The following is a 13,912-nucleotide window of genomic DNA, read 5'->3' on the forward strand; positions in this document are numbered from 1 at the left end:
AGAAAGCATAATGGAGTACATCATGAAGCTGTCCTATCTTGCTTTAAAACTAAATGCATTAAAGTATAAGTTGTTCGATGACTTGCTCGTATATTTGATTTTGATTTCTCTTCCTGTGCAATTCAGTTAATTTAATGTCAGAGCTGTCAAAAAAGAAAATGAACTCTTGATGAGCTCATTTTATATTATGTGCAAGAAAAAGAAAGGTTAAAATAAGAAAGAACTTAAAGTACTCACTTAGTAAGTACCTTTTTAGGACAAGTTCAAATAAAAAAGAAACCTGCATCTAGTTCAGCTGAAAAGAAACAACAAAAGCCGAAAAAGGATAAATCGTCTGGTTATTATTTTTTGTGAAAATCTGGAACTTACAAAGTAATCTAATAAAGAATTAAGTAATTAGACTTTGGGCATCTAAATAAAATATGTGCCAACTTATATGCATAGAGACCAAATTCCTTTAGAATTTTATTTCGTGATAGGCAAAATACATATGGAAACTATATATGGGATTATTGTCCCTAATTCATAAGCAATTTCTTATTCTTTGTGTCATCCCATCAATATAAGAATACAAGAAAAAGTATATTGAAGAGAAAGATCCAAAAAAAATAAAAATAGACCGCAATCAAGAATAGGCAAGGAATTAAAGAATCAAAACTATGGAGCAAGGAGCCAAAATCAAGATTAAGAAAAGAAAAAAAATCAAGATTCAAGATTCGGAATCAAGATCTAATATTAAAGAATAATTCCCAATGAATTAAAGTATGTTCCGCATTTTATAATTCCTTTGGTTATTTGACATTGAGAATCTTGACAATAAAGTAATTAGGATTTCAAGTTTTAAGATTTAGTGTTCCGTCAAAATTCTAACATTTTCTTTCTTTACGTTGCACAAGTTTGTATTGACAATTAATTATTATAAATTTTCATCAAGTATTGATACATGAATAATTCTGTGATATAAATATCGTTAAAATAACAACTTGATGATCTTTGTTTTTATTTGATTTTAATTTCAGATTTTCCGCCTTTATGTGACTCGTGTACAATAGTACCATTTTACGTCCCATTTTTATTAATGAAGCCAAATTTAAAACAGGATCAGTCCAATTTGTGTATGTCTATTAATTATGACACTCAAGAAATCAACGTTAATAAAGAAGAAGACGCAAAAATCAATCAGAAGTGACTCTCAATAATAAATATATTAAAACCTATTTTTTGCCAATTCCATGGCCGTGTGAAATTAATTAACAGAGATTAGAAATTGAAGAATACGATTAAAATTCTATGATTCTTTAAATTGTTGAGAATTGATTAATTTTGTTTTAATAAAATTTATTGATTCAAAAGAAATAAATAAATAAATAAATAACGAGATCAGATACAGCAGTACTTCAAAATCTCTAATTTTCATTAATAAACGACTACCATGTAATAAATTATAAACTCACAATTGCCACGCAATAATAATAATAATAATAATAATAATAATAATAATAATAATAATAATAATAATATGGAAAAATTTGCTCCCTAATGAGAGAAGTCTTTAACTGAAAAATAGAAAGTGGTGAAATAAAACTTATCTAATATTTGCCCTTGACGTCATGAAATAAAAAACAATTGCAATTGGCAATCAAATGATTCAAATCATTCGTACTTCCTTCCAGGCCCAATCCTGGGTTAGGCAAACGAGGCCTATGTCTCAGGCCCAATATCTAATGGGGCCTCACTTTGAACCCAGATTTTTTTTCTCTCTCTTTTATAGTTGAACTTGAACAGTGATTTAGAAATACAGCCCACAACTTCAAGCTCAAATCCAATAAAATGCCCTTAGCCTTAGTCCAATTACCCAACTATCCATTGCATTTACGTTGATTTCGAGAGGGGGGGCCCAATTTTTAGGCTTTACCTCAGGCCTCGACAATTACATGACCGGCTCTACTTCCTTCTCAAATGTGAAATAAAGCAATTATTATTTGACATATTTATAAGTAATTTATAGCATATTTGATCATCAACTTTCAAGAATGAATTTGTATATTCCCAAATCTTTAAAGACAGCATCAGATAATCCGACGTCTGAGAAATGGGCCTAGATGAAAATTTTTCATCAATTTCAACTATTAATGTCAAATAAAAAGATGCAATCATCCTTAATTTTTGGGTACATTTAATTATGGGTTAATTGCAACAGGGGTCCCAAATGTTTTCTTTTTTACAGACTTTATCAAGGTTTTTCATTTGTATCATTCATTGTCTTAAAACTTTAAAATAGTTGCAGCAAAGTGAAAAAATGACGGAAACCGTCAATTCATGTTAGTTGACCTACAAAAGAGACTAGATAATTTTGACCAATTAAAAGAAAGGTATTTTGGTCACTTTACCTTTCGCACTTTTAAAATAAATTTTTTAGTTATACATTTCTATTTCCCATTTAGTTGTGCTTCTCATCCAAATAGCATTATAGAAGGAATTAGCAATAGAAAAATTCAATATTTAAATTTCCTTCGCCAATAATTGCTTTTAAATAAATTTGGTTGGACTTTGCTTGATGTACATAATTTTTGTACATCAAGGTGTCCATGTCTCTCACATGGGGTGGGGCCCATCTCATGTGAGAGGCATGGACACCCTTATGGATAAAAATTATGTACATCTAGAATTTTCCAATTTGGTTTGTCGGGTCATTCCAAATTGACACTGGCAATTCCATTTAGCTCCCGTTTGACAACTATTAAAATGAGTTTTGGAATGATGATTTTTTAATAATGTAATCCCCTTTACTATAAAGGAGGGAATCCCACTTCATTATTCATTCATGAATTTTCTCTCACACATCTACTGTTCCATGTGATGACAAAATGTGCACTAATTGAGCCCTATCGCGGAGGCCGATTTTGTGGCCGCCGAGTGCTTGGTACAAGAGAAAACACTTGCTGCACACGTCACATTCGTGCGACTCATGTTTCTGGTCCACCGGATGTTGCGAATCTACTTATACATGCACAGCGAAATTTAAAATAATTTTCGATTCCCACCAAGAATCGCCTTTGTGTTTAGATAGAAATTGTGATAAGATTGTACCTTTTTCAGATCTGCAAACTTCTTTGCTTTTCTTTCAATTCCATCAACCTTGATTTGCCACCACAGCTGTCTAATTGTCCAGCCTCCAACGGTGATCCACACAGAGAATAAGGTTGCAGCTTCTAGGGGTTTTTTTTCTTGTGCCAGCAAGAATAATGAAAATCTTATGGACCTCAAACCCTAGTTATGTATTTATATAAACCCAAACAGGCTCGGCTCGGCCCAGTCCGGTTCAATAATTAATTAATCCAATTAATTAAACCCGGTCCGTGAATTAATTAATCCAATTAATTAATTTATCCAACGATTGTTAAATCAACCAATTGACAATTTGCAATCTTCCAATTCTCTTTTGTGTGTGACCCATTAGGTTCCCGACCACGATACCTAACGACGTGAAATATTATTTTGATCTAATCAAAATTGATAAATTAAAACACTCTTTTAATTTATCGTCAATTCACATTCGTCGTCCCTGATTGACATCTAGTAATGTGTCAGGGCAATACATGTGACAGGAAATGTCACGTGGTATGACAAAACCAAATTCATTCGTTTACCGTGAAACTATAATCTCTTCGTCAATATGATCCGATCAATTACGAGATATGGAGTTGTGTCAATCTTGATCATCGATCATATCTTTCACTCCACTATTAAGTCAATATAAGTCGAAAACTCCTTTTCGACTTATGAGTACACCTTGGCCAAGAATTTAATCATCGACTTAATTGAATGAAACGCAGATCATAATATCCTACTATCTAAGAGTGACGAATCCTTTATTGATCAATCACGACCTTCATACGATTCTTAACATACCCGAACGATATCGTATTAGCGGCCCTTTTCAGAGCAACATCCAACACCGCCAAAGTATGACTGTCCTCATATAAGGAACTATGACGACCTCAAGTCAAAGGACCAATTCCATTACCGAACGTTAGATATTAACCACTGACACTCAGATAGTTATCCATGTGGAATCTCTCGACAGGTCTCCAATGTTTTGTTCTATAACAAAAACATCTACGTGTTCATTTAAGTGTCACCACACTTTAGCTTGTGAGATCAGTTACTTACTTCACAAGTAAGAAATGCCACACGTGATGGTCTATCCGTAACAACGATATCCGTATCTCGTTATTACTTACGACCACGGATGATTTAAGATTTAATCAGATGTAATTTGTATCTCACAATCACAACTCCTTGTGATTAACAAATTACAAATATTTGAATCTACGGACTCTATTATTTATTTAATTGTCTATTAATTAAATAATAGATCTGCCAGTTAATTGTATTAATTATATATAAAAGTATTTATGTCCAAAGTTGATTGGACCTAGAGCATAATACTTACACCAGAGAGGATATAATTGTAGGATAATAAAAGGAGTTCGTTGATTTCTTGTCATCAACGGTGGAGGCTAAAGCTGCTGTTCTTTCACTAGTGCTAATGACGACGAGATTTACACATCTATTAATTCAGCGGCAGCGGGACTGATGGCTAGACAATTAGAGGTGGTGAACTGAGAACAATCACGGTGGCTTGTTTCGTGGTTACCGAGCTCTAGGCCGACGGAGGATAAGTTTCAATATCATTCATAACATTAACGAAGGTTGAAGCGGAGATTCCTGCGATGGTTGTCAGGCCGGCTTCCTCCATTCCACCGTGGTTGTTGGACGGGTCCAATAAGCATTGTCACAGCGTGAAAGCTTAATGAGGGCGAGGTGTATTCAACATACGTTGGTTTACGATAAAAATGCGATCGCTTTCTTTTGTTGAATGATTTTAATCCTTCAGGAACCATATTTCCTTAATGGGGTCCTAACCGTATCTTTTTCTCTTCATTACAATTCTAATTACCGAAGACGACTTTATTTTACACTTACTCAATTATTTCGCTAATATAAATTTTTAATTTATTGAACTTTGGTATTCTTCTCATTTCGTATATCATATAAATAAAAATTAACTGGATGCTATATGATATCACAAAATTAGTTTTGTCGATATGAGTTGAATTTGGATGCCTACAGATTCAATTCAAAGCAACCAACAATTTCGGCACGAAACAAAATTTTCGACTGTTATTTAGCAAATCATTGTACTTGAATCTTGTGACATTCGTGTATTTTAGGTGATGTAAAAAATTTTGTTATAATGTGTTCATTTGCTTATCTTAACGAAAAATGTTCTTCCATATTTAAAATTTTTAAATTCACTTGCTCTGTTGAGCTTTTGATGTAATTCTAGAGGTTAGGCTAATGTTTTCCTCCCGCTTGTACTTTGTTTTGATCAATAAGACCTTCCATTCCGTCTAAATTGAGGCTTTAGAATCCAATCTATGCTTCTGATGGTTTTTATGTTATTACATGTGTGTGTTCTTTATTTAGAAAAATCTTTTTAAGTTGACTTTGTATTTACCAACTCGATAATAGTAGTATCGGAGACCTGAAATGGAGAAGTCCCACGAGGATTCAAAATTAAAAAGGCATAAATTGAAGGTCTAATGGATGTATTTATTTCCACAAATGGCCTGTACGTGGTGGGGTATGTGTTCTTTATTAAGAAAGCTATTTTTAAGTTGACTTTGTATTTACCAACTCAGTAATAGTAATCCTGATTAAATATGTAAAAAGTGATAGCCCATATGTTATCGAATCCAATTTTAAGTGTCACACGGCAAGCTTCAACTAAAGCTATCATAAATATATATCATATTTCTCTTTGTTAGATTATTATAGCAAAATTTGTACAATTAGTCAATCTACCGTTTAAATACGAGTTAGATTCAAACTTTTGAAAAAGAGCAAGTTGATTCTAAAATCTAAATGACGTAAACGGGTCCTAAACTTTGTTAGATAATAGTTATAATGTGGTTCTCCTGAATGTATATTTGGCTTCAACTTTCTAAGTGCCAATTCAAGTTGAAAATATAAATAAACGAAGGATCAATTAGTTTCATTTTAAGTTTTGGTGACTTATTGCCACTTGCTTAATAAGTTATGGACTAATATTGCAATTTTCCCAATTTTTTTATCGATGAGCAGATTCAAGGGAGAAACGATATATTTTTATGCTAATTCTTTCACAATTAATAAAAGACGAAAGTCTTAAATTTTTTGGTTGGAAATATATACCATGCAAAAAGAACAGAACAATCAAAGCAATCCCAAAATAGTACAGTAAATTTGTTCGATTTAATGATTCAATTTCCTGTACCGACAAAAACCCTAGAAATTCTTTTCTAGAGATATTACATACAAAATCCAGAACATAGACAATTTCTAGAGGCGCTGCACTCTGAAGTGATCACGCTGCTCTTCTTGCAGTCATAGTGCCGCCGCTACCACTTGGTTTAAAATCAGATACATTCGTGATGATGGAGTCTTCGGAGGCGGCGGCGGCGGTGCGGTGCGTGGAGGTCTACTGCGGTGGCTGGTTTTGTGGCCGCCGAGTGCTTGGCATGACGGAAAAGACTTTCCGTACACGTCACACTTGTGCAACTGCTTCTGGCCCAGTGGAGTAGTGGAAGATGGTTCGACACTCTTCTTGTACTCTGTGGCTTTGATGGTGGTGGGAGTGGTGGTAGTGGTGGCGGAAGGGGGATTGAATTCTTTAGTTTTGGCGGCGGCAGGAGTGGTGGTTGGAGGGTCTTGAGATAGCATGATGAGGACTGTTATGAAAAATAGAGTTGATTGGATTTCAGATCTGAGAAAGAAGTACGAGCGAGCGGATGTATTTATAGGGTTTGTCAGTTGTGTGCTTAGGACTGAATATGGTAAGAAATTCAAATCTTGGCAGTTAGAATCAACGGTATGATCTTTTAATTGATCTGCAAATGGGAACCATAGTACGCTTATGGAAACTTTTACTAGCTTTTTTCTCGACCCCCCTACACACACACACACAAATTGCGGACAGAGGAAGGAAAAAAGAAGGGTGAAAGACAGCAAAAAATGGGGGAAGAAGAAACAGGGAGGAGTATTTGTTCAAAATAGTGGTGATTCAGCAGTGGGCAAATCCAATTTGCTGTCCCGTTTTGCTAGAGATGAGTTATATACCATAACTCTAAAGCCACCATTGGAGTGGAGTTTCAGACTCAGATGGTGGAGATCGATGGCAAGGAGGTGAAGGCCCAAGTGTGGGACACTGCTGGGCAAGAGAGATTCAGGGCTGTCACTTCTGCTTGTTACGGGGGGGCTGTAGGGGCTCTTGTTGTGTATGATATTAGCAGGAGGACTACTTTTGAGAATGTGAAAAGATGGCTTGATGAACTTAACACTCATAGTGACACAACTGTAGCAAGAATGCTGGTCGGGAACAAGTGAATTTAGAGAACATAAGAGAGGTGAGCGTGGAGGACGGGAAAAGCCTTGCAGAAGAAGAAGGATTATTTTTCACAGAGACATCTGCTTTGGATTCTACCAATGTGTACAAGGCTTTTGAGATTGTTATCCGTGAGATCTTCAACAATATTAGTTGGAAAATTCTCAACTCCGATTCCTACAAGGCTGAATTGTCTGTTAACCAGGTTAATTTTGAACTTCGATATTCTTTACATTTTGTGTATCATTCTAATGAATGGGATGCGATATATAATATCAAAAAATAGTCTTATTGATCTAGAAATGTAAAATGAATTGATGAGATATGCATAAAAATTAAAAACGCACGGACAGAGTTAAGTTCAAATGCTGATCATTCCATTGATTAAATTTGTATTCCTGATCACTCAAAGTTACATTATTGTTCAAACTAAAAGCGAAGCCGGTTTCAAAAAAGCAATGCATTGAAGTGAGGACAAATGTTCTTCAAAAGCAAATATTTACTAATTCTAACTAATAAATTGAACTTTCCTTAGGACACAGGTAATCACGAGGAAGATCCGTGGAAAGAAACATATCGATGATTAGACACCTGAAATTCATTAGGGGAGGTAGGGGCACAACCTGACATGTGCTAAATTGTACATAATTCGACTTAATCCTTCTTTTTAATTCGCCCCAAACACAATCGTAAGAAAATATTACGTCTTGAAGGACATCATAATAATGTAATCTCTCATTTCACTTATTGTCCAAAAAAATTTAACGATAAATAATTCTACCTTTAAAACCTTCGTTGGAGACACAACTGGAACTCTTCCAGATGAATAACAATTAAGCTTTGCTTTTAAACACGATCGTCGCTAACATGACTTGGAACTTCATTTTGACCATCTAGAGGCATGTATTGCTCCATTTTATCCCTGATTTCTGAGTCCATGTACGACTAAAAATACAACCCAAGAGAAAAGTATAATAAGAGATAGATATTTTATGGTTTAGGATTAAGAAAACCGAAAATCCTTCAATTATGTAATAATAGACTAAGAAACACACTTTAATGTACTACCCAGAGATGAACATAAGAAATGAAACAGCCTTCTTATAGTTATCGAAGGCCCCAAATTTATGTATTCTTAAAAAGCCTCGAGATGACTTGCAACAAAAATGGGGTACATAAAAATATATCTGATAGCTACTTTGTGTTAGATTTGGGGTCTTTTCACAACATTTATGAAAGCAGTAATGGGTGAACCCACTAAAGTTGCACGAGAAGAGCTTGAATACCAGTTTGCAGGCAAGAGTTCAAGATGGGGACATGTTCAAAACTTGTCATTTACCCTCCCAACATCAAACTTTGATGTGTCCAGTCATCTTGAGTAATGTGTACCAAACGTTGACTATATCTAACCATCCATTCATCATCTTATTCTCAATGCACAGTTTTATAATGTTTACCTAGCCTCCCGTTCACGATTATATTCAAGCATAGATGCCATTTGAATAAAGCGTAATACGTCCTCTAAAATTAGCATGTCAAGTTATTATTTTAGAACTTCGAAAGCCTTTGCCCACAACTTGCTAGTCGATATGCATAAGAGATAAGAGATAATCCTTGATCTAATAAACTAGGGGTCAGTTTCACAATTTAGTTCAAACTAAAACTCTTGCCTTCGCAACCGTTAACGGCGTCGCCTTTAAATCTAGGAGGACATTTGCATTTTCCTTCCTCATTATCCTGCTAAAATATTTTTGTAGATTTCTGTCAGAGCTAAATTTAGTAAGGGAGAATTTAAGCAAAATAAATGAATAAACTACTGACCATGCAAGCACAGAAAGTAATTCCATTTCGAGTTTCATGCCAACACTCCATTATTAATTTTCCACCGCCCGGGCCCACTTGCTGCAAATGGAAAGCTTAATCAAGATAAAGTCTAATCACAGTAACTTAAGATGCTTGAAGAAGGATTATTTAAGGCTAAGATCAATACAAGGCACGATACCTGGCGAGATGTTTAGAGCAAGAATATATTATCCCATCCATACGCAACAAAATTTTAACCGGTTACCAAGTTTAGGTGAAGTCACAATGTAGGAATTGATGTATAAAAAAAAAAAAAAAATATGATGAAGAAGAAGAAGAAGAAGAAGAAGAAGAAGAAGAAGAAAAGAAAAGGAAATTTTACCCGATTTGAGAATCCCCATCAAGAAGATGCATTAACAATAATCGATTTACGTAGGTAGTATGGGCTTTAGGGAAGGCTATTTTCGGGAATTAATTGTCTATTTTAAAAACACCATTATTCGTGGATGATCAAACAAGAAAGAGTAATACTATTTACAATCGCTCATTATCGTAATCGTCATACGTGACATACATGCAACAGTTAATAATTTGATAAATTAGTGTAGTAGTTTTTTTATTACATTACGCAAAAAAACACTAATCTCCATATTTATGCCACATAGGGCAACTGAGGTAATGAACAACTGTAAATAACATTATTCAACAAGAAACTGAAGTCAGTTTGAGTATCGATGGAGAACAAAGGGAGAATTTTTCCTGGAAGCACAAGAATTGCTCTGAAACTACGTGAAATCTCCACAACGATACGTACTCCTTATCAGCTCCTTATAAATTAGAGGAAAGCATTCTTTTGGGCTTAATTGACTAGTTGGCAAACGAAATAGGAGAAAATTAAAATTGTTACTGATCATATGTGAAGCCTCCAATGGAAGCCAGGCGTAAAGGCACTATGTAAGCACATGTAACAGTCAACCAAGGCAAGACAAAGAAGAAGACAAGATTTGTTTGTTTGGCCGACGCACTATCTCCATCGAAGTTCCACTGCCGAAGTGCTCCCTATATTTTGGCCATTAAATGACATATTTGATCTTCTCTTTACATAAATATATATAAAAGACAGTAATAAAATAACAAAAACAAAAAAAAAATTAAAAAAATAAAATTTGCACATAAGAGTCATATTACTTCTCAAAACCCACCAGACTTTTGTAGCATTTTATTCCCTAACTTATTTTTTATTACATGTGGGCCCTCAACCAATTAAATACATTTTGGTTGCTTAGCAGAATGTTTTCATGATAGATAGTATAGCATAGGACACCCCTGTTCTGGTTTCATCCTCACCCTAGTTTTCTTTTCATTTTCTCCAGCTTTTGACTATGGTTGATAACTTGCCAAGGAAAAGGATGACAATTTTTTAAGTTATGGACTCATTTGTAAATATAATACACATAATTCTTTTTATTTTAATATAGAAAATTAAAATTTTATCAGGTACCTATATGTAACTAATGAGGGGGGTAGGATCCGTATGCTTAATTTTGGAAGTTTCTTTTAATAACTTATAAATCAATAATTAGACTTAATTAAAGAGGATAAAACTATTGGATATCATATCCAATCTTACATGTTAACACATAATCACACTAGTATACTTAACTTCAGCTTAAATTATAATAAAAAAATAAAAAATAAATTGCATTAAAGTAGCCATTGTTTAAAATAGCAAGTCAGAATCAAACTTTTGAAAAAAAATAATTGCAAATTGATGTTCAACCTTTCTATTAGCTGCATATTGAGTCCTCAATAATGGAAACAAATCCAATCATTAACAGTCATAATGTCTTTCTTTAAATCTGTGGGTGTCGTCCAAGTCGATTCGCAAAAATATTATGAAAGGCCACAACAATTCAACATCTATATATTTAGCCATTGTTTGGTTTATTTAAAAATCAAAAGTTTAACTGATTTTTATAAAAGTTGATGCAATATGTGTGTGTGTTCTTTATTTTAGAAAGCTCATTTTTAACTTGACTTTGTATTTACCAACTCGATAATGATAGACTTGATTAAATAGGTAAAAGGTGATAGAATCTATAGGTTATCGAATTCAATTTTAAGTGTCACACGGCAAGGTTCAACTAAAGCTATCATAAATATATATATCCCATTTTTATTTGTTAGATCATTACAGGACAATTTGCACAATTGGCTAATCTACCGTTTAAATACCAAGTTAGATTCAAACTTTTGAAAAAAAACAAGTTGATTCGAAATGACTTAAACAGGTCCAACCTTTGTTAGATAATAGCTATAATGTGGTTCTCATGAATCTATATTTGGCTTCAACTTTCTAAGTGCCAATTCAAGTTGAAAAAATAAATAAACGAAGGATCAATTAGCTCATTTTAAGTGTTGGTGATTTATGTGTCACTGCTTAATAAGTTATGGACTAATGTCGCAATTTTCCCAATTTTATAATCGATGAGCCGATTCTTACCTTGTTGCTTCAAGAGAGATGATAGATATTTATGTTAATTCTTTCACAATTATAGGACGAAGTTGTAAATTTTTTGTTTGGAAATTTATACTATGCAAAAAGAACAGAACAATAAAAAGAATCCCAGAACAATACGGTAAAATTTGTTCGATTTAATGATTCAATTTCCTGTACCAACAAAAACCCTAGAAATTCTTTTCTACTTCAATATTCGTCACATTTTGTGTATCATTCAAATGAATGGGATGTGATATATAATATCAGAAAATAGTTTTATCGATCTAGAAATGTAAAATGGATAGGATTTCTCTCTTCCCAACTTCAAATTTGATGGTCAGCACAAGAACAATAGGATTTCTCTCTTCCCACAGAAAAGAAAGAGAAAAAGAAAAGTCTCATAATCCTTCCATCTCATAAATTAGTTAAAGCAGAAATTTTAATCAGAAGTTGTGGAAATGATAGATGAAGATAATTTCGAAACCATAAAATTTTCAATCGAATTTGAACCTTAATATTACTGAACATTGTTGAATTTTTCTGTAGAAATATGATATGAACTTGTGTTCTTCTTAACTATGTTCAAGAATTAATTATTTTTAGACAAAGTAATAGAGGACAAACAGATCGAATGGGGAAAGTGGCAATTGATATTCTTGCCATAGCATCAAACTTTGATGGTCAAAATTAAAAGAAGCAGCCATGATTAATACACAAAAAGTTGTGAATAGAAAACTTACCCTCAATTTATATTTGTATAGGAGATACACCCGCCAGCAGCCATTGCCAATCCAATTAAAATAACCCAAACAGCAGCGCGCACAAAGATTTTACTTCAGTAGCTCTCTGACCTGCACATGCCAGCAGGAATTGGATATGCACTGTTTAAGCATAAGCAACGCAACAACAATTTGCAAGTGATCTCACTTATGCAGTTATCATGGTCCCGGATATACAATAGGTCCTCTATACAAGTGCAATCTTAACTTCCCCATGTATCCTTTCAGTTGCATTCAAGGCATTGGCAGGCTTTCTTTTCTTTACATTCATCAATGTCTGTATGGTTAGAAGAAATTACACAAAAACAGATGTTAATAGGAAAACAATTTACATAGTTCAGCAAGAACTGCTTGAACGGTTAGCTCCAGTATTATACTCGTAGGAACCTCATCTGTATTGCACTTTTGTGTATATATCGAATGGAAAACTGAAAGGGATTACAATAAACTGAGAACCCAACCCCTATTTTGGCGCGACACTTATTTATGAAATTTCCCAAATACCACCAGTACAAACCAACCAATGAGCATCAATGGGGATCTATCTATCCTTTTGGCTTGTTTGTCGGAGAGGATGAGATAGTATTGGACGGTGTCATCAATGTGAATAAAGTTGAAACCGTGTTTAGTATAATGTCCAGTCCTCTTAAGTAACATGTACCAAATATTGACTATATCTAACCATCCATTCATCATCGTATTCTCGATACACAGCTTTATAATATTTATCTAGCTTTTCACGATTATATTCAAGCATAGTTGCCATTTGAATAAAGCTTAATACGTCCTCCAAAATTAGCATGTCAAGTTATTATTTCAGAACCACGAAAGCCTTTGGCCACAACTTGCTAGTCGATATGCATAAGAGATAAGAGCTAATCCTTGATCTAATAAACTAGGGGCCAGTTTCACAATTCAGTTCAAACTAAAACTCTTGCCTTCGCAACCGTTAACACCGTCGCCTTTAAATTCAGGAGGACATTCGCATTTTCCTTCCTTATTATCCTGTTGAAATATTTTTGTAGATTTCTGTCAGAGCTAAACTTAGTAAGGGAGAATTTAAGCAAAATAAATGAATAAACTACTGACCATGCAAGCAGAGAAAGCAATTCCATTTCGAATTTCATGCCAACACCCTCCATAACTGATTTTGCACTACCTGGGCCCACTTGCTGCCAATGGAAAACTTAATCAAGGTACAATCTAATCACAGTAACTTAAGATGCTTGAAAAATGATTATTCAAGGCTATGATACAAGGCATGATACCTGGTGAGATATTCAGAGCAAAAATCTATTATCCCATCCATATGCAACATAATTTTAATCGGTTGTGAGTTTAGGTGAAGTGAGAATGTAGGAATTGATGTAAAATATATATATATATATATATATATATATA

At 33.9% G+C, this 13,912-nt stretch overlaps 1 pseudogene; it reads left to right on the forward strand.

Moving 5' to 3' along the window:
- The first annotated feature begins 6,933 nt into the window (after positions 1-6,933).
- LOC111411172 lies at positions 6,934-8,811 on the forward strand (annotated as a pseudogene).
- The last annotated feature ends 5,101 nt before the right edge of the window (positions 8,812-13,912 follow it).

The sequence above is a fragment of the Olea europaea genome, chromosome 15 (genome assembly GCF_002742605.1).
Source record: "Olea europaea var. sylvestris chromosome 15, O_europaea_v1, whole genome shotgun sequence".
NCBI classification, from domain to species: domain Eukaryota; kingdom Viridiplantae; phylum Streptophyta; class Magnoliopsida; order Lamiales; family Oleaceae; genus Olea; species Olea europaea.